This window comes from Arachis ipaensis, chromosome B6, assembly GCF_059453495.1.
Source record: "Arachis ipaensis isolate K30076 ecotype BB chromosome B6, ASM5945349v1, whole genome shotgun sequence".
NCBI classification, from domain to species: Eukaryota; Viridiplantae; Streptophyta; class Magnoliopsida; order Fabales; family Fabaceae; genus Arachis; species Arachis ipaensis.
Genome location: NC_142441.1, coordinates 61,905,450 through 61,931,218, shown reverse-complemented (window position 1 = coordinate 61,931,218; position 25,769 = coordinate 61,905,450). Strand labels below are relative to the sequence as shown.

The 25,769-nt window shown below is 39.2% G+C and overlaps 2 non-coding genes across 2 annotated transcripts; one reads left to right on the top strand and one right to left on the bottom strand.

Moving 5' to 3' along the window:
• Positions 1-3,074: 3,074 nt before the first annotated feature.
• On the bottom strand, positions 3,075-3,182 carry LOC148555806 (small nucleolar RNA R71). Its single transcript, XR_015886702.1, has one exon. It is a non-coding gene; the product is annotated as a small nucleolar RNA R71 (small nucleolar RNA).
• Positions 3,183-25,230: 22,048 nt separating this feature from the next.
• Positions 25,231-25,337, top strand: LOC148555805 (small nucleolar RNA R71). The gene has a single exon (XR_015887841.1). It is a non-coding gene; the product is annotated as a small nucleolar RNA R71 (small nucleolar RNA).
• The last annotated feature ends 432 nt before the right edge of the window (positions 25,338-25,769 follow it).

The following is a 25,769-nucleotide window of genomic DNA, read 5'->3' as shown; positions in this document are numbered from 1 at the left end:
TATGCACATTGCGGGGCAGTTTTCTCCCTCAATTTTAGTGTCCACCATGCAGTGCCATATATTCTTGAAAAGCTCTCGATTCCTACTTTCCATTGCTTTTTGAATCACCTCATTTGGAGCTTTGTAGCTCAAGTTATTCTTGTTCGAAGTATACCCCTTCAGGCTGTTGTGGTGTGTGGCACCAACGTTTGCCAAAACGTTTGAGACAAACGTTGGCGCAAGCTTTTGCTCCAGGGTGTTGTTTTTGTGATGCCAACGTTTTCCAAAAAGTTTGAGGCAAACGTTGGCTCAAGCTTTTTCCTCCAGGGTGTTTTCAATTCTTCCAAAAGTTTGAGCTAAAGTTTGAGGCAAACTTTGGCTCAAACTTTTTTCCTCTAGGATGTTTTCAACTCTTCCAAAAGTTTGAGCTAAGGTTTGAGGCAAACTTTGGCTCAAACTTTTTGTTCTCTCTTGCTCCTAGCCATTCCTTCTTCCTTCAACCTTCTTCAAAACTCTTTTCACCTATCATCAATCAACCAAACACATCAAAGCTATGCTCAAAATCATGAGTTTGTTATTCTTTCATAATATATGACAATTATAGCCTAAAATCTCATGAAATTGCATTAATTCATCTATGGTTGATTGAATCAAAGAAAATATGAAATTTCACCCAATTGGCTTACTTATGGCTCAAGAAAGTGCATAAAACCTATTGAAAACAAAGGAAAAAGCATAGAAAAACATGACATGGTGACATGTCATCATTGCTCAGATTAGGTAATTTTCTTTTTATTTTATTTTCAAAAATTTTTCAAAAACCTTTCAAAAATTTCTCATATGTTTTCGAAAAAAAAAATAAATCTTTTCAAAAATATATTTTTCTTCAGAATTTTTAAGAATGAATTCTAGAGTTTCATGAAGCATGTTGAAGCCTGGCTGGCTGTAAAGCCATGTCTAATTCTTTTGGATAGGGGCTTCCAGCCATCAACATAGAGGCAAGTTAATTTGATAAGTAATGAGCAATATATTCTGATGTTACATGCTAAAGCTTGACTGGCTATTAAGCCATGTCTAACCCTCAGATTGGAGCTTTAGACTAACATGGCAAGATTCCTGGAATTCATATTAAAAATTTTGGAATCCTTATTTTTCTTTTTCATATAATTTTCAAAAAAACCAAAAATAAAATTAGAAAATCATAAAAAAAAATCAAAAATATTTTGTGTTTCTTGTTTGAGTCTTGAGTCAGATTTTAAAGTTTGGTGTCAATTGCATGTTCATCTTGCATTTTTCGAAAAATTCATGCATTCATAGTGTTCTTCATGATCTTCAAGTTGTTCTTGGTAAGTCTTCTTGTTTGATCTTGATGTTTTCTTGTTTGGCATCTTTTCTTGTTTCTCATATGCATTTTTGCATCCATAGAGTCTAAACATGAAAGATTTCTAAGTTTGGTGTCTTGCATGTTTTCTTTGCATATAAAAATTTTCAAAAATAAGTCTTGATGTTCATCTTGATCTTCAAAGTGTTCTTGGTGCTCATCTTGACAATCATAGTGTTCTTGCATGCATTCCTTGTTTTGATCCAAAAAGAAAGAGAAAAACATGAAAATGATGTTTTAGTTTTTTCTCTCTCATCATTAAAAATTCAAAAAATCAAAAAAAAAATATTTTCTCCTTTTTACTCTCTTAAAATTTCGAAAACTAGATTTGACTTTTTAAAAAATTTTTAAAATCTAGTTGTTTTTATGAGTCAAATCAAATTTTCCATTTAAATATCTTATCTTTTTCAAAATCTTTTTCAAAAATCAAATCTTTTTCATTTTTTTTATTATTTATTTTCGAAAATTATAAAAATATTTTTCAAAAATCTTTTTCTTAATTTATCTCATAATTTTCGAAAATATCCTCAACAATTAATGTTTTGATTCAAAAATTTCAAGTTTCTTACTTACTTGTTAAGAAAGATTCAAACTTTAAGTTCTAGAATCATATCTTGTGATTTCTTGTGAATCAAGTCATTAATTGTGATTTTAAAAATAAAATCTTTTTCAAAACTAATTTCAATCATATCTTTTCAAAAATATCTTCTTATCTTATCTTTTTCAAAAATTTGATTTTAAAATATCTTTTCTAACTTCCTATCTTCTTATCTCTTCAAAATTGATTTTCAAATTTGTTTCAACTAACTAACTAACTTTTTGTTTGTTTCTTATCTTTTTCAACTACCTAACTACCTCTCTCTCTCTAATTTTCGAAAATATCTTCCCTCTTTTTCAAAATTTCTTTTTAATTAACTAATTATTATAATTTTTTATTTTTATTTTCGAAAATTACTAACCTTTTTCAAAAAAAAAATTTTCGAAAATCACTAACCATTTTTCAAAAATAATTTTCGAAAATCCTCTTCCTCACTCACCAAAAATCTGAACCCCCCTCTCTCTCTCTGAGTTCAGATTTTCTCTTCTTCTTTTCTTCTACTCACACAGGGACCTCTATACCTGGGTAAAAAGGATCCCTATTATTATTATTATTATTTTTTTTCTGTTCCCTCTTTTTCATATGAGCAGGAGCAAAGACAAGAATATTCTTGTTGAAGCAGATCCAGAACCTGAAAGGACTCTGAAGAGGAAACTAAGAGAAGCTAAATTACAACAATCCAGCAAGCACCTTTCAGAAATTTTCGAACAAGAAGAGGAGATGGCAGCCGAAAATAATAATAATGCAAGGAGGATGCTTGGTGACTTTACTGCACCTAATTCTAATTTACATGGAAGAAGCATCTCCATCCCTAACATTGGAGCAAACAATTTTGAGCTTAAACCTCAATTAATTTCTCTGATGCAGCAAAACTGCAAGTTTCATGGACTTCCATCTGAAGATCCTTTTCAGTTCTTAACTGAATTCTTACAGATATGTGATACGGTTAAGACTAATGGAATAGATCCTGAAGTCTACAGGCTCATGCTTTTCCCTTTTGCTGTAAGAGACAGAGCTAGAGTATGGTTGGACTCTCAACCTAAGGATAGCCTGAACTCTTGGGATAAGCTGGTCAAGACTTTCTTAGCCAAGTTCTTTCCTCCTCAAAAGCTGAGTAAGCTTAGAGTGGATGTTCAGATCTTCAGACAGAAAGAAGGTGAATCCCTCTATGAAGCTTGGGAGAGGTACAAAGAACTGACCAAAAAGTGTCCTTCTGACATGCTTTCAGAATGGACCATCCTGGATATATTCTATGATGGTCTATCTGAATTGGCTAAAATGTCATTGGATACTTCCGCAGGTGGATCCATTCACTTAAATAAAACGCCTGCAGAAGCTCAAAAACTCATTGACATGGCTGCTAATAACCAGTTCATGTACACTTCTGAGAGGAATCCTGTGAGTAATGGGGTGCCTATGAAGAAGGGAGTTCTTGAAATTGATACTCTGAATGCCATATTGGCTCAGAATAAAATATTGACTCAGCAAGTCAATATGATTTCTCAGAGTCTGAATGGAATGCAAGCTGCATCCAACAGTACTCAAGAGGCGCCTTCTGAAGAAGAGACCTATGATCCTGAGAACCCTGCAATAGCAGAGGTAAATTATATGGGTGAACCCTATGGAAACACCTATAATCCATCATGGAGAAATCATCCAAATTTCTCATGGAAGGATCAACAAAAGCCTCAACAAGGCTTTAATAATGGTGGAAGAAATAGGTTTAACAATAGTAAACCTTTTCCATCATCCACTCAGCAACAGACAGAGAATTCTGAGTAGAATCCATCTAGCTTAGCAAATTTAGTCTCTGATCTATCTAAGGCCACTGTGAGTTTCATGAATGAAACAAGATCCTCCATTAGAAATTTGGAAGCACAAGTGGGCCAGCTGAGTAAAAGGATCACTGAAATCCCTCCTAGTACTCTCCCAAGCAATACAGAAGAAAATCCAAAAGGAGAGTGCAAGGCCATTGACATAACCACCATGGCCGAACCTGTAAGGGAGGTTGAGGACGTGAATCTCAGTGAGGAAGACCTCCTGGGACGTCCAGTGATCAATAAGGAGTTTCCCTCTGAGGAACCAAAGGAATCTGAGACTCATCTAGAGACCATAGAGATTCCATTAAACCTCCTTATGCCCTTCATGAGCTCTGATGAGTATTCCTCTTCTGAAGAGAATGAGGATGTTACTGAAGAGCAAGCTGCCAAGTTCCTTGGTGCAATCATGAAGCTGAATGCCAAATTATTTGGTATTGAAACCTGGGAAGATGAACCTCCCTTGTTCACCAATGAACTAAGTGATCTGGATCAACTGACATTGCCTCAGAAGAAACAGGATCCTGGAAAGTTCTTAATACCTTGTACCATAGGCACCATGATCTTTAAGGCTCTGTGTGACCTTGGTTTAGGAATAAACCTAATGCCCCTCTCTGTAATAGAGAAACTGGGAATCTTTGGGGTGCAAGCCACTAAAATCTCACTAGAGATGGCAGACAATTCAAGAAAACAGGCTTATAGGCAAGAAGAGGACGTGTTAGTAAAGGTTGAAGGCCTTTACATCCCTGCTGATTTCATAGTCCTAGATACTGGGAAGTATGAGGATGAATTCATCATCCTTGGAAGAACCTTCCTAGCCACAGCAAGAGCTGTGATTGATGTGGACAGAGGAGAATTGATCCTTCAAATAAATGAGGACAACCTTGTGTTTACAACTCAAGGATCTCTCTCTGCATCCATGGAGAGGAAGCATAAAAAGTTTCTCTCAAAGCAGAGTCAAACAAAGCCCCCACAGTCAAACTCTAAGTTTGGTGTTGGGAGGCCACAACCAAACTCTAAGTTTGGTGTCAAACCCCCATATCCAAACTCTAAGTTTGGTGTTGGGAGGTCTCAACAAAGCTCTGCACATCTGTGAGGCTCCATGAGAGCCCACTGTCAAGCTATTGACATTAAAGAAGCGCTTGTTGGGAGGCAACCCAATTTTTATTCAATTATATTTTTATTAGTTATATGTCTTTATAGGTACATGATCATGTGGAGTCACAAAATAAATAAAAAATTTGAGAACGGAATCAAAAATAGCAGAAGAAAAATCACACCCTGGAGGAAGACCTTACTTGCGTTTAAACGCCAGTAAGAAGCATGTTTTGGGCGTTCAACGCCAGAATAGAGCATGGTTCTGGCTCTGAACGCCAGAAATGGGCAGCATCTGGGCGTTTGAACGCCAGAAATGCACCCTGGAGAAGAGCTGGCGCTGAACGCCCAGAACAAGCATGGTTCTGGCATTCAACGCCAGAAATAGGCTACAAATGGGCGTTCAATGCCCAGAACAAGCACCAATCTGGCGCTGAACGCCCAGAGTTGTGTGCAAGGGCATTTTGCATGCCCAATTTGGTGCAAGATTGTAAATCCTTGAACACCTCAGGATCTGTAGACCACACAGGATCACCTCAGGATCTGTGGACCCCACAGGATCCCCACCTACCTCCACTCACTTCTTCTCACCCCTCTTTCACACAATCCCATAAACACTCTTCCCCAAAACCCTTCACCAATCACCTCAATCTCTCTTCCCCATCACCTCTTCACCACTCACATCCATCCACTCTTCCCCATAAACCTACCTCATAAACTCCACATACCTTCAAAATTCAAAATCAATTTCCCACCCAAACCCACCCTAAATGGCCGAACTTACCCACCCTCCCTTCCCTATATATACCCCTCCATTCTTCCTCATTTTCTCACAACACAACCCTCCTTTCTCTTCTTGGCCGAAACACACCTCCCCCCTCCTCTCCATATTTTCTTCTTCTTCTTCATCTATTCTTTCTTCTCTTGCTCGAGGGCGAGCAAAATTCTAAGTTTGGTGTGGTAAAAGCATAAGCTTTTTGTTTTTCCATTACCATTAATGGCACCTAAGACCGGAGAATCCTCTAGAAAAGGGAAAGGGAAGACAAAAGCTTCCACCTCCGAGTCATGGGAGATGGAAAGATTCATCTCCAAAGCCCATCAAGACCACTTCTATGATGTTGTGGCCAAGAAGAAGGTGATCCCCAAGGTCCCTTTCAAACTCAAGAAAAATGAATATCCGGAGATCCGACATGAAATCCAAAGAAGAGGTTGGGAAGTTCTAACAAACCCCATCCAACAAGTCGGCATCCTAATGGTTCAAGAGTTCTATGCCAATGCATGGATCACTAGGAACCATGATCAAAGTAAGAACCCGAATCCAAAGAATTATGTTACAATGGTTCAGGGGAAATACTTGGATTTTAGTCCGGAAAATGTGAGGTTGGCGTTTAACTTGCCTATGATGCAAGGAGATGAGCGCCCCTACACTAGAAGGGTCAACTTTAATCAAAGGTTGGACCAAGTCCTCATGGACATATGTGTGGAAGGAGCTCAATGGAAGATTGACTCCAAAGGCAAGCCGGTTCAACTAAGAAGACTGGACCTCAAGCCTGTGGCTAGAGGATGGTTGGAGTTCATCCAACGCTCCATCATCCCCACTAGCAACCGATCTGAAGTTACTGTGGATCGGGCCATCATGATCCAGAGTATCATGATTGGAGAGGAAGTAGAAGTTCATCAAGTCATCTCCCTTGAACTCTATAAAATAGCCGAAAAGCCCTCCCCTGGGGCAAGGCTAGCTTTTCCTCATCTTATTTGCCATCTATGTTACTCAGCTGGAGCTTTCATAGAAGGAGACATTCACATTGAGGAAGAGAAGCCCATCACTAAGAAAAAGATGGAGCAAGTAAGAGAGCCCATTCATGGAGCTCAAGAGGCGCAGGAAGCTCATCATCATGAGATCCCAGAGATGCCTCAAATGCATTTTCCTCCACAAAATTATTGGGAGCAAATCAACACCTCCCTAGGAGAATTAAGTTCCAACATGGGACAACTAAGGGTGGAACATCAAGAGCACTCCATCATCCTTCATGAAATCAGAGAAGATCAAAAAGCAATGAGGGAGGAGCAACAAAGACAAGGAAGAGACATAGAAGAGCTCAAGGACATCATTGGTTCCTCAAGAAGAAAACACCACCATCACTAAGGTGGACTCATTCCTTGTTCTCACTTTCTATTTTTCTTTTTCTCTATGTTAAGTGCTTATCTATGTTTGTGTATTCATTACATGATCATTAGTAGTTAGTAACTTTGTCTTAAAGTTATGAATGTTCTATGAATCCATCACCTCTCTTAAAATGAAAAATGTTTTAATTCAAAAGAACAAGAAGTACATGAGTTTCGAATTTATCCTTGAACTTAGTTTAATTATATTGATGTGGTGACAATGCTTCTTGTTTTCTGAATGAATGCTTGAACAGTGCATATGTCTTTTGAAGTTGTTGTTTATGAATGTTAAATATGTTGGCTCTTGAAAGAATGATGACAAGGAGATATGTTATTTGATAATCTGAAAAATCATAAAAAATGATTCTTGAAGCAAGAAAAAGCAGCAAAGAACAAAGCTTGCAGAAAAAAAATATAGAAAGAAAAAGAAAAAGCAAGCAAAAAAAGCCAAAAGCTCTTAAAACCAAGAGGCAAGAGCAAAAAGCCAATAACCCTTAAAACCAAAAGGCAAGGGCAAATAAAAAGGATCCCAAGGCTTTGAGCATCAGTGGATAGGAGGGTCTAAAGGAATAAAATCCTGGTCTAAGCGGCTAAACCAAGCTATCCCTAACCATGTGCTTGTGGCATGAAGGTGTCAAGTGAAAACTTGAGACTGAGCGGTTAAAGTCAAGGTCCAAAGCAAAAAAAGAGTGTGCTTAAGAACCTTGGACACCTCTAATTAGGGACTTTAGCAAAGCTGAGTCACAATCTGAAATGATTCACCCAATTATATATCTGTGGCATTTATGTATCCGGTGGTAATACTGGAACACAAAGTGCTTAGGGCCACGGCCAAGACTCATAAAACAGCTGTGTTCAAGAATCATCATACTGAACTAGGAGAATCAATAACACTATCTGAACCCTGAGTTCCTATAGATGCCAATCATTCTGAACTTCAATGGATGAAGTGAGATGCCAAAACTATTCAAGAGGCAAAAAGCTACAAGTCCCGCTCATCTGATTGGAGCTATGTTTCATTGATAGTTTGGAATTTATAGTATATTCTCTTCTTTTCATCCTATTTTCTTTTCAGTTGCTTGGGGACAAGCAACAATTTAAGTTTGGTGTTGTGATGAGTGGATAATTTATACGCTTTTCGGCATTGCTTTTAGTATGTTTTTAGTAGAATCTAGTTGCTTTTAGGGATGTTTTCATTAGTTTTTATGGTAAATTCACATTTCTGGACTTTACTATGAGTTTGTGTGTTTTTCTGTAATTTCAGGTATTTTCTGGCTGAAATGAGGGACTTGAGCAAAAATCAAATTCAGAGGTTGAAGAAGGACTGCTGATGCTGTTGGATTCTGACCTCCCTGCACTCAAAGTGGATTTTCTAGAGCTACCGAACTCAAAATGGCGCGCTTCCAACTGCGTTGGAAAGTAGACATGCAGGGCTTTCCAGCAATGTATGATAGTCCATACTTTCAACGAGTTTAGATAACGTAAAAGGGCGTTGAACGCCAGTTCTACGCTGCTGTCTGGAGTTAAACGCCAGAAACAAGTCACAAACCAGAGTTGAACGCCAGAAATACGTTACAACCTGGCGTTCAACTCCAGCATTCAAGCTCAGCCCAAGCACACACCAAGTGGGCCCCGGAAGTGGATTTATGCATCAATTACGTACTTCTGTAAACCCTAGTAGCTAGTTTATTATAAATAGAACTTTTTATTATTGTATTAGACATCCTGAGTTTTATCTTCGGATCATAGAGTCTTGGTTACTCCGGTTCCCCTCTGGGGCCGAGACCAATGAACCCCATTTTCACTTATGTATTTTCAACGGTAGAGTTTCTACACTCATAGATTAAGGTGTGGAGCTCTGCTGTTCCTCAAAGATTAATGCAAAGTACTACTGTTTTCTATTGAATTCAACTTATTCCGCTTCTAAGATATTCATTCGCACTTCAACCTGAATGTGATGAACGTGACAATCATCATCATTCCCCATGAACGCGTGCCTGACAACCACTTCCGTTCTACCTTCGATTGAACGATTATCTCTTATATCTCTTAATAAGAATCTTCGTGGTGTAAGCTAGATTGATGGCGGCATTCATGAGAATCCGGAAGGTCTAAACCTTGTCTGTGGTATTCTGAGTAGGATTCTGGGATTGAATGGTTGTGACGAGCTTCAAACTCGCGAGTGCTGGGCGTAGTGACAGACACAAAAGGAGGGTGAATCCTATTCTAGCATGATCGAGAACCTCAGATGATTAGCCGTGTTGTGACAGAGCATTTGGACCATTTTCACAAGAGGAGGGGATGTAACCATTGACAACGGTAATGCCCTTGCATAAAGCCAGCCATGGAAAGGAGTAAGACTGATTGGATGAAGACAACGGGAAAGCAGAGATTCAGAGGAACGAAAGCATCTCTACACGCTTATCTGAAATTCTCACCAATGAATTACATAAGTGTTTCTATCCCTATTTTCTGTTTAATTAGTATTATTTTTGAAAACTCCATAATCAATTATTATCCGCCTGACTGAGATTTACAAGGTGACCATATCTTGCTTCATACCAACAATCTCCGTGGGATCGACCCTTACTCACGTAAGGTTTATTACTTGGACGACCCAGTGCACTTGCTGGTTAGTTGTATCGAAGTTATGACAAATTATGAATTGAGATTAGAGCACCAAGTTTTTGGAGCCATTACCAGAGATCACAATTTCGTGCACCAGCAATCAAACTCGTGAACCAGGAACCAAAGAGATACACTCAATCCAAGGTAGAACATAAGTGGTTGTCAGGCACGCATTCATAGGTTGAGAATGGTGATAAGTGTCACGGATCATCACATTCATCATGTTGAAGTTCAAGTGAATATCTTAGAATGGAAACAAGCATGATTGAATGGAAAATAATAGTAATTGCATTAATCCATCGAGACACAGTAGAGCTCCTCACCCCCAACCATGGGGTTTAGAGACTCATGCCATAGAAAATACAAGTTCTGATGTAAAATTTCATGAGGTACAAAATGAATCTCTAAAAGTAGCTTTTATACTCAACTAGTAACCTAGGTTTATAGAAAATGAGTAAGCTAAGATAGATAGTGCAGAAATCCACTTCCGGGGCCCACTTGGTGTGTGTTTGGGCTGAGCACTGAAGCTTTTACGTGCATAGGCTATTCCTGGCATTGAACACCAGCTTTTGTGCCAGTTTGGGCGTTTAACTCCAACTTTTATGCCAGTTCTAGCGTTTAACGCCAGAAAAGAGTAAGGAGCTGGCGTACTCTTTTTCCTTTGGACCACGACTTTAACCACTCAGTCTCAAGCTCTTCACTTGGACCTTCATGCCACAAGCACATGTTTAGGGACAGCTTGATTTAGCCGCTTAGGCCAGAATTTTATTCCTTTAGACCCTTCTATCCATTAATGCTCAAAGCCTTGGATCCTCTTTACCCTTGCCTTTTAGTTTAAAGGGTTATTGGCTTTTTCTGCTTGCTTTCTCTTTTTCTTTCTTTTTCTTTTATTTTTTGCCATTTTTTTTCCGCAAGCTTTGTATTAACTGCTTTTTCTTGCTCCAAGAATCAATTTTATGATTTTTCAGATTATCAAGTAACATTTCTGCTTTTTCCTTATTCTTTCAAGAGCCAACAATTTTAACATTCATAAATAACAAATTCAAAAATATGCACTGTTCAAGCATTCATTCAGAAAATAAAAGGTATTGTTACCACATCAAAATAATTAAACTAATTTCAAGATAGAATATGAAACCATGTATTTCTTGTTCTTTTGCAATTAAAAACATTTTTCATTTAAGAAAGGTGATGGATTCATAGGACATTCATAGCTTTAAGGCATAGACTCTAAATTTTATTAATCATAAAATAAAAAAAATAAGGCGTAAAATAAACATAAAAGCAGACCAATAATAATAAAATCAAGAAATTGAAAAACATAAATTTAAATGACTCTTAAAATAGATCTCTAATAACAAAAGTTATCACAGAGTTAGGACTCAACAACCTTGATTTTGAGGGGTGTCTGGTCCCTCAAGGGAGAGCCTTTGGCACTTTAGCTCCTGTAGCTCACGCCCTTGCTTTTCTTGCTCCTTAAGCAGTTTACAGAGCATGCTATTTTGATTTTGCTGTTCTTCCTTAAGTTGATCCATAGCTTCTTGCAGCTTGGTGACAGATGCTTCTAGGCGGGTCCAGTAGTCAGTCTGAGCAATTTCTAGGAGGAACTCCTGCGCCCTCCTTTTGATGGAGTTATCTTGCACTTGTTGTCCTTCCATTGACTTCTTGGTAATTGGGTGCTCAACTGGGATAAACTCATCTACTCCTATCTTCACCCCAGCATCTTTACATAGCAGAGAGGTTAAGCTTGGGTAAGCCAATTTGGCTTCAGTGGAGTTCTTATTTGCAATTGTGTAGATCTCACAAGAAATCAGATGATGAATCTCTACTTCGTTTCCCAGCATAATGCAATGAATCATCACTACTCTTTTGACAGTGACCTCAGAGCGGTTCCTAGTGGGAAGTATAGAATGCCTAATGAAGTCTAACCATCACCTAGCGACTGGTTTGAGATCTCCTCTCTTGAGTTGGTTTGGGACACCTTTTGAGTTGGTTATCCACTTAGTTCTAGGGAGGCATATGTCCTCTAGAACTTGGTCCAATCGCTTATCTACTCTCACCATTCTCCTATTAAAGGATTATGGATCATCTTGCAGTTGAGGCAGCTTGAAGACCTCTCTTATTTTGTCAAGGTGGAAGTAAATAATCCCCCCTCTGACCATAGTTCGAAAGGTATGGAAGGCAGTTCCAGTCATTCTCTGCTTATCTGTCAACCACAGATTTGAGTAGAATTCCAGAACCATGTTTCTTCCCACTTTTGTCTCAGGATTAGCTAGAATTTCCCAGCCTCTATTTCGAATCTACTCTTGGATCTCCGGATATTCGTCTTCTTTCAGATTGAATTTAACTTCAGGGATCACTGACCTCGGACCCATTATTTTGTGGTAATAGTCTGCATGTTCTTTGGGTAAGAATCTCTCTTGATTCCAAAGTGGCTTTGGAGTATTCTCTTTCTTGCCTCTTGAAGTGGTTTATTTTTCCTTAGGGGCCATGATCTTAATGAGTCTTAGCTTGGTGATCACGGAAAAACACACCAAACTTCGAGGTTTGCTTGTCCTGAAGCAAAAGAAAGGATAGGAGAAGAATAGGAGGAGAGTCAAATTCGAGTTGTGGAGGAGAGGGGATGGCCGAATGTGTATTTAAAAGTGGTGGGGTGGGGTTTCAAAAATTTTGAAAAGGATATGATAGAAAGATATGATTGGTAAAAAAAAATGAATCATGATATGAAAAAGATGAGATTTTAAAATTCAAGAGATATGAAAAAGATATAAAAAAGTTAAATCTAAAAATTTGTTGATGCATCTAAGAATTAAGAGAAGATATTATGAGTTGGAAAAGATTTGGAAAGGATTTAAAAAGATAAATGAGTTTTTGAAAAAGATTTGAAAAGGATTTGAAAGAAAATTGAAAAGGGATTTAGAAGATTATTACATTTTTGAAAATTAAGTGTGAGTGATAAAAATTTGTAACATTTTTATGCAGAAAATTATGAATTAAAACATGAAAGTTTGAAAAAATTTGAAATGGAAACAAAATCTCCTCCCCCTGCCTTTTCTGGCGTCAAACGCCTAGAATGGTATCCATTCTAGCATTTAACTTCCATATGTTGGCCATTGTGGGCGTTTAACGCCCAGCCAGGTACCCTGGATGGTGTTAAACGCCAGAAATCCTTTGTCACTGGGCATTTTTTTTAATGCCCAAGATGCTGCAATTCTGGCATTAAATGCCCAGAATGGTACCCATTCTGGCGTTTAACACCCAAAATACCCCTTACTGGCATTTTCGTGCCAGTGAGCTCCTTTTCTCTGCTTTAAGCTCTGAATCCTTCTATAACTCTGTGAACTCCTGCAATTGATAATTAACCTTGAAGATAATTTATATCAAACTCCTATAATTATTATTTAGATAACAAATAAACCTTGCTAATGGCTGGGTTGCCTCCCAGCAAGCGCTTCTTTATTGTCTTTAGCTGGACTTTACTGAGCTTTAATCTAGTCTCAGTTTTGAGCATTCTTTCTCAACATTGCTTTCATGATAATGCCTTGGGTGTTCTTGCTCATCATTCTTGCTTAACAATGAACATTTTGTCAGAGTCAATATCCTGAAGCTCTACATATCTATATGGTGACACACTTGTAATCACATATGGTCCCCTCCACCGGGATTTTAATTTCTCAGGGAATAATCTGAGCCTAGAGTTAAAGAGAAGAACCTTCTGTCCTGGCTCAAAGACTCTGGATGACAGTTTCTTGTCATGCCACCTTTTTGCTTTCTCCTTGTAAATTTTTGTATTTTCAAAAGCATTGAGTCTGAATTGCTCTAGCTCATTCAACTGGAGCAATCTTTTCTCCCCAGCTAACTTGGCATCAAGGTTTAGGAATCTGGTTGCCCAGTAGGCCTTGTGTTCCAGTTCCACTGGCAGGTGACAAGCTTTTCCATACACAAGCTGGTATGGAGAGGTCCCTATAGGAGTTTTGAATGCAGTTCTGTATGCCCATAGAGCGTCATCCAGACTCCTTGCCCAATCCTTTCTACGGGTACTTACAGTCCATTCCAGGATTCGTTTTAGTTCTCTATTTGAGACTTCAGCCTGCCCATTTATCTGTGGATGATATGTAGTTGCCACTTTGTGGTTAATTCTATATCGGATCAGAGCAGAATCAAGCTGTTTATTGTAGAAATGAGTCCCTCCATCACTGATTAGTATTCTAGGGACACCAAATCTACTGAAGATGTGCTTCTGGAGGAACTTCTGCACTATCTTAGTATCATTAGTGGGTGTGGCAATTGCCTCTACCCATTTTGATATATAGTCTACTGCCACTAGAATGTAAGTGTTTGAGTCTGATGGAGGGAAAGGCCCCATGAAGTCAATACCCCATACATCAAATAATTCAAACTCTAAGATCCCTTGCTGAGGCATGGCGTAACCATGAGGCAGATTGCTAGCTCTGTGGCAACTGTCACAGTTACGTACAAACTCTCGGGATTCTCTATAGAGGGTAGGCCAGTAGAAGCCACATTGGAAGATCTTAGTGACTGTTCGCTCACCTCCAAAATATCCTCCATATTGTGATCCATGTCAGTTCCATAGGATCTTCTGTGCCTCTTCTCTAGGCACGCATCTGCGGATCATTTCGTCTGCACATCTCTTAAAAGATATAGTTCATCCCACAAGTAGTACTTTGCATCAGAAATTAATTTTTTTATTTGCTATCTACTATACTCCTTGGGTATGAATCTCACAGCTTTATAGTTTGCAATGTCTGCAAACCATGGTACTTCCTGAATGGCAAAGAGTTGCTCATCCGGAAAGGTTTTAGAGATCTCAGTAGGAGAGAGGGATGCCCCTGTTACTGGTTCTATACGGGACAGGTGATCAGCTACCTGGTTCTCTGTCCCTTTTCTGTCTCTTATTTCTATATCAAACTCTTGCAGAAGCAACAACCATCGTATGAGCCTGGGTTTTGAATCCTGCTTTGTGAGTAGATATTTAAGAGCAGCATGGTCAGTGTACACAATCACTTTGGTTCCTACTAAATAGGATCTAAACTTGTCAATGGCATAAACCACTGCAAGCAGCTCTTTTTCTGTGGTTGTGTAGTTCTTCTGTGCGTCATTTAGAACACGGCTGGCATAGTAAATGACGTGCAGAAGCTTGTTATGCCTTTATCCCAATACTGCACCAATAGCGTGGTCACTGGCATCACACATTAATTTGAATGGTAATGTCCAGTCTGGTGCAGAAATGATAGGTGCTGTGACCAGCTTAGCCTTCAGAGTCTCAAAGGTCTGCAAACACTCTGTGTCAAAGACAAATGGTATATAAGCAGCTAGCAGATTACTCAGAGGTTTTGCAATTTTTGAAAAATCCTTTATAAACCTCTTGTAGAATCTTGCCTGTCCCAGAAAGCTTCCGATTGCCTTAACATTGGTGGGTGGTGGTAAATTTTCAATTACCTCTACCTTAGCTTAATCCACCTCTATTCCTTTGTTCGAAATTTTATGCCCAAGGACAATTCCTTCAGTCACCATAAAATGACATTTTTTCCAGTTTAAAACTGGTGCACGAAATCCCAATCACACTTTTGCAATTCCGCACAACTAACCAGCAAGTGCACTGGGTCGTCCAAGTAATACCTTAGGTGAGTAAGGATCGATCCCACGGAGATTGTCGGCTTGAAGAAAGCTATGGTTATCTTGTAACTCTTAGTCAGGATATCAATAATTCTCAGATTTAATTGTAAAAAGTAAAAGAACATGAAATAAATACTTGTTATGCAGTAATGAAGAACAGGTTGAGGCTTTGGAGATGCTTTGTCTTCTGAATCTCTGCTTTCCTACTATCTTCTTCTTCAAACACGCAATGCTCTTTCCATGGCAAGCTTTATGTTGGGCATCACCGTTGTCAATGGCTACTTCCCGTCCTCTCAGTGAAAATGTTCCAAATGCGCTGTCACCGCACGACTAATCATCTGTCGGTTCTCGATCATGTCGGAATAAGATCCATTGATCCTTTTGCGTCTGTCACTACGCCCAACACTCGCGAGTTTGAAGCTCGTCACAGTCATCCCTTCTCAGATCCTACTCAGAATACCACAGACAAGGTTTAGACGTTCCGGATCTCAGGAATGGCCACTAATAATTCTAGCTTATACCACGAAGACTCTGATCTGAATCATGAGGCTAAGAGATATGCATTCAATCTAAGGTAGAACGGAGGTGGTTGTCAGGCACGCGTTCATAGGTGAGAATGATGATGAATGTCACGGATCATCACATTCATCAGGTTGAAGTGTGAATGAATATCTTAGAATAAAAGCAAGCGTGATAGAATGGAAAACAGTAGTAATTGCATTAATTCATGAAGAACAGCAGAGCTCCTCACCCCCAACAATGGGGTTTAGAGACTCATGCCATAGAGAATACAATATAAAACGTGTAAAGTGTCATGAGGTACAAAATGAATCACTAAAAGTAGTTTTTATAGTAAACTAGTGACCTAGGGTTACAGAAAATGAGTAAGCTAGGGTGGTTAGTGTAAAAATCTACTTTCGGGGCCCACTTGGTGTGTTCTTGGGCTGAGCATTGAAGCTTTCATGTGTAGAGACTTTTCTTGGAGTTAAACGCCAGCTTTTGTGCCAGTTTGGGCGTTTAACTCCAGTTTTTATGCCAGTTCTGGCGTTAAATGCCAGAATTCTTGAGCTGACTTGGAACGCCTATTTGGGCCATCAAATCTCTGGAAAAGTATGGATTATTATATATTGCTGGAAAGCCCAGGACGTCTACTTTCCAACGCAATTGAGAGCACATCAATTGGGTTTTTGTAGCTCCAGAAAATCCACTTTGAGTGCAGGGAGGTCAGAATCCAACAGCATCTGCAGTCCTTTTTCAGCCTCTGAATCAGATTTTTGCTCAGGTCCCTCAATTTCAGCCAGAAAATACCTGAAATCACAGAAAAACACACAAACTCATAGTAAAGTCCATAAAAGTGAATTTTAAATAAAAACTAATAAAAATATAATAAAACTAATAAAAATATACTAAAAACATACTAAAAACAATGCCAAAAAGCGTATAAATTATCCGCTCATCACAACACCAAACATAAATTGTTGCTTGTCCCCAAGAAACTGAAAATCATATAGGATAAAAAGAATAGAATATACAATGAATTCCAAAAACATCTATGAAGATCAGTATTAATTAGATGAGCGGGACTTTTAGCTTTTTGCTTCTGAACAGTTTTGGCATCCCCCTTTATCCTTTGAAGTTCAGAATGATTGGCTTCTATAGGAACTTAGAATCCAGATAGTGTTATTGATTCTCCTAGTTAAGTATGTTGATTCTTGAACACAACTTCTTTATGAGTCTTGGCCGTGACCCAAAGCATTTAGTTTTCCAGTATTACCATCGGATACATAAATGCCACAGACACATAACTAGGTGAACATTTTTAGATTGTGACTCAGCTTTGCTAGAGTCCCCAATTAGAGGTGTTCAGAGCTCTTAAGCACACTCTTTTTGCTTTTGGACCACGACTTTAACCGCTCAGTCTCAAGTCTTCACTTGACACCTTCACGCCACAAGCACATGGTTAGGGACAACTGGGTTTAGCCGCTTAGACCAGGATTTTATTCTTGTGGGCCCTCCTATCCACTGATGCTCAAAGCCTTGAATCCTTTTTATTACCCTTGCCTTTTGGTTTAAAGGGATGTTGGCTTTTTTTTTTCGCATATCATCCTCTCTTTTTTTTATTCACTGTTTTTTCTTGCTTCAAGAATGAATTTTATGATTTTTCAGATTATCAATAACATTTCTCCTTTTCCATCATTCTTTCAAGAGCCAATAATTTTAACATTCATAAACATCAAATTCAAACATATGCACTGTTCAAGCATTCATTCAGAAAACAAGAGTATTGCCACCACATCAAAATAATTAAACTGTTTTAAAATTTGAAATTCATGTACTTCTTTTTCATTTTTTTCAATTAAAAACACTTTTTATTTAAGAAGGTGATGGATTCATGGGACATTCATAGCTTTAAGACATAAACTTTAAATTTTATTAATCATGGAATGACAATAAGACTCAAAAATAAATATAGTAGCAAACCAATAATAATAGAAGGCAGAAAATAAAAAACTAGAAAAATAAATGACTCTTAAAATAGACTATTAATAATAAAGGTTATCACAGAGTTAGGACTCAACAACCTTGATTTTGAGAAGTGGATGCTCCCTTAATCTGTGGGGTGCTTGGTCCTTCAAGGGAGAGCTTCTAGCGCTTCAGCTCCTTTAGCTCACGCCCCTGCTTCTCCTGTTCCTTCAGCAGTTTGTAGAGCATGCAGTTTTGATTCTGCTGTTCTTCCTTAAGTTGTTCCATAGCTTCTTGCAGCTTGGTAGCAGATGCTTCTAGGCGGGTCCAGTAGTCAATTTCAGGAATTTCTGGGAGGAACTCCTGCGCCCTCTTTTTTATGGAGTTGTCTTGAACTTGTCCTTCCATTGACTTCTTGCTGATTGGGTGTTCGATTGGGATGAATTCATCTACTCCCATCCTTACCCCAGCATCTTTACATAGCAGAGAAATTAAGCTTGGGTAGGCCAGTTTGGCTTCAGTGGAGTTCTTGTTTGCAATTGTGTAAATTTCACAAGAAATCAGATGATGAATCTCCACTTCTTTTCCAAGCATAATAAAATGAATCATCACTGCTCTTTTGACAGTGACCTTAGAGCAGTTGCTAGTGGGTAATATAGAATGCCCAATGAAGTCCAACCAGCCTCTTGCAACTGGTTTGAGATCTCCCCGCTTGAGTTGGTTTGGGACACCTTTTGAATTGGTTATCCACTTAGTTCCAAGGAGGCATATGTCCTCTAGAACTTGATCCAACCCCTTATCTACTCTCACCATTCTCCTATTAAAGGATTCTGGGTCATCTTGTAGTTGAGGCAATTTGAAGACCTCTCTTATTTTGTCCAGATGGAAGTAAATAAGCCTCCCTCTGACCATGGTTCGGTAGGTATGAAAGGCGGTTCCAGTTATTCTCTGCTTATCTGTTAGCCACAGATTCGAGTAGAATTTCTAAACCATGTTTCTTCCAACCTTTGTTTCAGGATTAGCTAGAATTTCCCATCCTCTGTTTCAAATTTGCTCTTGGATCTCCGAATATTCATCTTCTTTCAGATTGAATTTAACTTCTGGGATCACTGACCTCAGACCCATTATTTTGTGGTAATGGTCTGCATGTTCTTTGGTTAGGAACCTCTCTTGATTCCAAAGACTCTTTGGAGTATTCTCTTTATTGCCTCTTGATTTGGTTTGTTTTCCCTTAGGTGCCATGATCTTGATGAGTCTTAGCTCAGTGATCACGAAAAAAAACACGAAACTTAGAGGTTTGCTTGCCCTCAAGCAAAAGAAAGAAAAGGGGAGAGAGAGGAGAAGAGGCAAATTCAAATGGTGAAGAGGAGGGGATGGCCGAATGTATATTTATAGGAGGAGGGGAGGGATTCAAAAAATTTGAAAGAGATATGACATAGAGATATGATTGATGGAAGAAAATAAAATAATGATATGAAAAAGATGAGATTTGTAATTCAAAAAGATATAAAGATGTTAAATCTGAAAATTTGGTTATGCATCTAAGAATTAAGAGATGATATGATGAGTTGAAAAAGATTTGGAAAGAAATTGAGAAGATAATTGAGTTTTTGAAGAAGATTTGGGAAGGATTTGGAAGAAAATTGAAAAGAGATTTAGAAAATGTTTGAATTTTTGAAAATTGATGGTGAATGATGAAAGTTTGAAACATGTTTATGTAGAAAAGTATGAATCAAAACATGAAAATTTGAAAAAATTTGAAGTTGGAAACAAAATCTCCTCCCCCTGCCTTTCTGGCGTTAAACGTCTATCCATTCTGGCGTTTAACGCCCAATTGTTGGCCATTATGGGCGTTTAACGCCCAGCCAGGTAAACTGGCTGGCGTTAAACACCAGAAACCCCTTTATCACTGGGCGTTTTGCTGAATGCCCAGGATGCTGCAATTCTGGCGTTAAACACCCAGAATGGTACCCATTCTGGCATTTAACGCCCAAAATGCCCTTTACTGGCATTTTCTTGTCAGCAAGCTCCTTTTCTCTGCTTTTTGCACTGAATCCTTCTGTAACTCTATCAATTCCTTCAGTTTTGGTGATTAACCTTTGAAGAAAAATGTATATCAAACTTCTACAAGTATTAATTAAAACAAATAACTTGCTAATGGCTGGGTTGCCTCCCAGCAAGCGCTTCTTTATTGTCTTTAGCTGGACCTTTACTGAGCTTCATTCAAGCCTCAGTTTTGAGCATTCTTGCTCAAAATTACTTTCAAGATAATGTTTGATTCTCTGTCCATTAACAATGAACTTTTTGTCAGAATCAATATCTTGAAGCTCAACATATCCATATGGTGACACTCCTGTAATCACATATGGTCCCCTCCACCAGGATTTTAATTTCCCGGGGAATAATCTGAGACTAGAGTTGAACAACAGAACTTTTTGTCCTGGCTCAAAGACTCTGGATGACAAATTCTTGTCATGCCACTTTTTTGCTTTTTCCTTATAAATTTTTGCATTTTCAAAAGCATTGAGTCTGAAATCCTCTAGCTCATTTAGCTGGAGCAATCTTTTCTCACCAGCTAACTTAGCATCCAGGTTTAGGAATCTGGTTGCCCAGTAGGCTTTATGTTCCAGTTCCACAGGCAGATGACAGGCCTTGCCATACACAAGCTGGTATGGAAAGGTTCCTATAGGAGTCTTGAATGCTGTTCTGTATGCCCACAGAGCATCATCCAAGCTCTTTGCCCAATCCTTTCTACGGGCAATTACAGTCCATTCCAAGATTCTCTTTAGTTCTCTGTTAGAGATTTCAGCCTGCCCATTTGTCTGTGGATGATACAGAGTTGCTACTTTGTGGCTAATTCCATATCGAACCATAGCAGAGTAAAACTGTTTATTGTAGAAATGGGTGCTCCCATCACTGATTAGTACTCTTTGGATATGATTTTTTAAAGGGATTTTGAATTAAATGAGGAAAGAGAAAAATAATGAAATGACACCAAATTTAGAATTTTTTGATCAAAACAAAGAAAACAAACAGGAAAACTTTGAAAAATTTTTAAGAAAACAGAAACACAAAGGACACCAAACTTAAAAATTTTTATACTCTGAGCACTAATAATTCAAAAAAAATTGAAAGAAAAATAAACTTATGCAATTGAAACCAAACTTAAAATATAAAACTAAACTCAAACGAAAGACTCTAAACCAAAAAGAAAAATTTTTCCTAATCTAAGCAACAAAATAAACCGTCAGTTGTCCAAACTCGAACAATCCCCGACAACGGCGCCAAAAACTTGGTGCACGAAATTGTAAATCACACTTTTCACAACTCGTACCACTAACCAGCAAGTGCACTGGATCATCCAAGTAATACCTTACGTGAGTAAGGGTCAATCCCACGGAGATTGTCGGCTTGAAGCAAGCTATGGTTATCTTGTAACTTAGTCAGGAAATTAGTAATAAAAATGGTTGGGTTTATAAAGAGTAAATAACATAAAATAAATAATACTTGTTATGCAGTAATTGAGAACAGGTTGAGGTTTTGGAGATGCTCTGTCTTCTGAATCTCTGCTTTCCTACTGTCTTTTTCTTCATGCACGCGAGGCTCCTTCCATGGCAAGCTGTATGTTGGTGGATCACCGTTGTCAATGGCTACCATCCGTCCTCTCAGTGAAAATGGTCCAAATGCACTGTTACCGCACGGCTAATCATCTGTCGGTTCTCACTCATGTTGGAATAGGATCCATTGATCCTTTTGTGTCTGTCACTACGCCCAACACTCGCAAGTTAAAAGCTCGTCACAGTCATTCCATCCCAGATCCTACTTGGAATACTGATAGCACGGAAACTTGTCTCTCAACAATTTTCCTTCGGCAAGTATACCGAATTGTCGTCAAGTAAAAACTCACAATAGAGTGAGGTCGAATCCCACAGGGATTGATTGGTCAAGCAACTTTAATTTGAGGAATGTTCTAGTTAAGCGAAGCAGAATTTGGTTTGAGAGTTGTAGGAAATTAAATGGCGGGAAAGTAAATAGCAGAAAATGTAAATGCTGGAAGTAAAGAGATGAAAGTAAATGACGGAAAGTAAATTGCATAATTGTAAATGGGAATGGGGAAGATGCTCATGAAAGTAAAATGCAGAAATTAAAGAGAATGGGTAAGATCCGAAATGGGGATTCATTGGGCTTAGAAATGGGACTGCATGAAAGTTGATCTTATTGACTCTCTGGTGGAGGAGATCAACATGGCTGAGAGTCTCGAATCAGAGCTGGAAGACATCTTTAAAGTTGTTCCACCTGATCTAGAGCAGAGGAATTGAAAAAGCCTCTGAAATTTCCTCAGGGAGAGGAAAAACCTCCTAAACCCAAGCTCAAACCATTACCACCATCCCTGAAATATGCATTTCTGGGAGAAGGTGATACTTTTCCAGTGATCATAAGCTCTGCTTTAAATCCACAGGAATAGGAAGCACTAATCCAAGTGCTAAGGACACACAAGGCAGCTCTTGGGTGGTCCATAAGTGACCTTAGGGGCATAAGCCCAGCTAGATGCATGCACAAAATCCTATTGAAGGATGATGCTAAGCCAGTGGTTCAACCACAGAGGCGGCTAAATCCATCCATGAATGAAGTGGTGCAGAAAGAGGTCACTAAATTACTGGAGGCTGGGATTATTTATCCTATTTCTGATAGCCCCTGGGTGAGTACTGTTCAAGTTGTCCCTAAAAAGGGAGGCATGACAGTGATTCATAATGAAAAAAATGAACTGGTTCCTACAAGAACAGTTACAGGGTGGCGCATGTGTATTGATTACAGAAGGCTCAATACAGCCACCAGAAAGGATCATTTTCCTTTACCATTCATAGACCAGATGCTAGAAAGACTAGCAGGTCATAATTACTACTACTTTTTGGATGGCTATTCAGGCTACAACCAAATTGCAGTAGATCCCCAGGATCAAGAGAAAACAGCATTCACATGTCCATCTGGAATATTTGCTTACAGAAGGATGCCTTTTGGGCTGTATAATGCGCCTGCAACCTTTCAGAGATGCATGCTCTCTATTTTCTCTGATATGGTGGAAAAATTTCTGGAAGTCTTCATGGATGACTTCTCAGTATATGGAGACTCATTCAGCTCCTGTCTTGATCACCTGACACTGGTTTTGAAAAGATGCCAAGAGACCAACCTGGTTTTAAACTGGGAAAAATGTCACTTTATGGTGACTGAAGGAATTGTCCTTGGGCATAAAATTTCAAACAAGGGAATAGAGGTGGATCAAGCTAAAATAGAGGTAATTAAAAAATTACCACCACCTGCCAATGTTAAGGCAATCAGAAGCTTTCTGGGGCATGCAGGATTCTATAGGAAGTTTATAAAGGATTTTTCAAAAATTGCAAAACCTCTAAGCAACCTGCTAGCTGCTGACACGCCATTTGTGTTTGACACAGAATGCCTACAGGCGTTTGAAACTCTGAAAGCTAAGCTGGTCACAGCACCAGTTATCTCTGCACCAGACTGGACATTGCCATTCGAATTAATGTGTGATGCCAGTGATCACGCCATTGGTGTAGTACTGGGGCAGAGGCATGACAAGCTTCTGCATGTCATTTATTACGCTAGCCATGTTCTGAATGATGCCCAGAAAAATTACACAACCACAGAAAAAGAATTGCTTGCAGTGGTTTATGCCATTGACAAGTTTAGATCATACTTAGTAGGATCAAAGGTGATTGTGTACACAGATCATGCAGCTCTTAAATATCTACTCACAAAGCAGGATTCAAAACCCAGACTCATAAGATGGGTGTTACTTCTGCAAGAGTTTGATATAGAAATAAGAGACAGAAAAGGGACAGAAAACCAAGTGGCTGACCATCTGTCCCGAATAGAACCAGTGGAAGGGGCGACCTCCCCCTCTATTGAGATCTCTGAAACCTTTCCGGATGAGCATTTGTTCGCCATTCAGGAATTACCATGGTTTGCAGACATTGCAAACTACAAAGCTGCAAGGTTCATTCCCAAGGAGTACAGCAGGCAACAAAAGAAAAAATTAATTACTGATGCAAAGTACTACTTGTGGGATGAACCCTATCTCTTTAAGAGATGTGCAGACGGAATAATCCGTAGGTGTGTGCCTAGAGAAGAAGCGCAGAGGATCCTATGGCATTGCCATGGATCACAATATGGAGGCCATTTCGGAGGTGAGCGAATAGCCACAAGGTCCTCCAATGTGGTTTCTACTGGCCTACACTCTACAGAGATTCCCGAGAGTTTGTACGTAACTGTGACAGTTGCCAGAGAGCTGGTAATTTGCCTCATAGTTATGCCATGCCTCAACAAGGAATCTTGGAGATTGAGTTGCTTGATGTATGGGGAATTGATTTTATGGGCCTTTTCCACCATCATACTCAAACACTTATATTCTGGTGGCAGTTGACTATGTATCAAAATGGGTAGAGGCCATTGCCACACCCACCAATGATACTAAAACAGTACTAAAGTTCCTCCAGAAACATATATTCAGTAGATTTGGTGTCCCTAGGGTACTAATCAGTGATGGGGGCACTCACTTCTGGAACAAACAGCTTTACTCTGCCATGGTCCGGTATGGGATTCGGCATAAGGTGGCAACTCCATATCATCTGCAGACAAATGGACAAGCTGAAGTTTCTAACAGAGAACTAAAAAGAATCCTGGAACGGACTATGAGTACCCATAGAAAGGATTGGGCACGAAGCTTGGATGATGCTCTGTGGGCTTATAAAACAGCATTCAAGACTCCTATAGGGACCTCTCCATACCAACTTGTGTATGGTAAGGCATGCCACCTGCCCGTGGAACTGGAACATAAAGCCTACTGGGCAACCAGATTCCTAAACTTTGATGCCAAATTAGCTGGAGAAAAAAGATTGCTCCAGCTGAATGAGCTAGAGGAATTCAGAGTCACTGCTTTCGAAAATGCCAAGCTTTACAAAGAGAAATCAAAAAGGTGGCATGACAAAAAGCTGTCATCTAGAATCTTTGAACCAGGACAAAAAGTTCTGTTATTTAACTCTAGGCTCAGGCTATTCCCCGGGAAACTGAAGTCCCAGTGGAGAGGACCATATGTGATTACAAGTGTATCCTCCTCTGCCTCAGCATTCTCTCCCTCTTGGGTTGCTGATGAGGTGGTGATTGCTGCCACTTGGTTCCTCTCCATCTTCTTGGTGAGGTCAGCCAGATGCTTGGTAATAAGCTTGTTTTGGGCTAGCAGTGCATCCACATTGTTTAGCTCCATTACTCCTCTAGTGTTGCCTCTTTCAGAAGCATAGAAGTAGTCATTCTCCACTACTATCTCAATGACATCTATGGCTTCTTGAATGGTCTTTTTCTTGTTCAGAGATCCCCCGGAAGAATGGTCTACTGCCTTCTTTGATTCATAAGAGAGGCCTTCATAGAAAATGTGTAGTTGCACCCATTCATTGAACATATCTGGTGGACACCTTCTTGTCAGGTCCTTAAACCTCTCCCATGCTTCATATAGAGTCTCACCATCCTTCTGCCTGAATGTTTGCACCTCAGCTCTTAGCCTGTTGATCCATTGAGGAGGATAGAATCTTGCTAAGAATTTGTTCACCATATCTTCCCAGGTTGCTAAACTCTCCTTTGGGAAGGATTCTAGCCATTTAGATGCCTTGTCCTTAAGTGAGAAAGGGAACAGAAGTAGTCTATAGGTGTCAGGATGAACACCATTAGACTTCACAGTATCACATATCCTCAAGAAGGTGGTTAGATGTTGATTGGGGTCTTCTTGGACACCTCCTCCGAGTGAACAATTGTTCTGAACAAGGGTGATAAGTTGTGGCTTTAGTTCAAAGTTGTTGGCATGTATGGTTGTCCTTTGGATGCTGCTTCCACAGTTTCCTGGGTTTGGGTTGATGTAAGAACCCAGAACTCTTCTCTCTTGTCCAGCTTGATGTGCTGGACCTTCTATGCCATGGTTGTGAGCCTCTTCTTCATGATG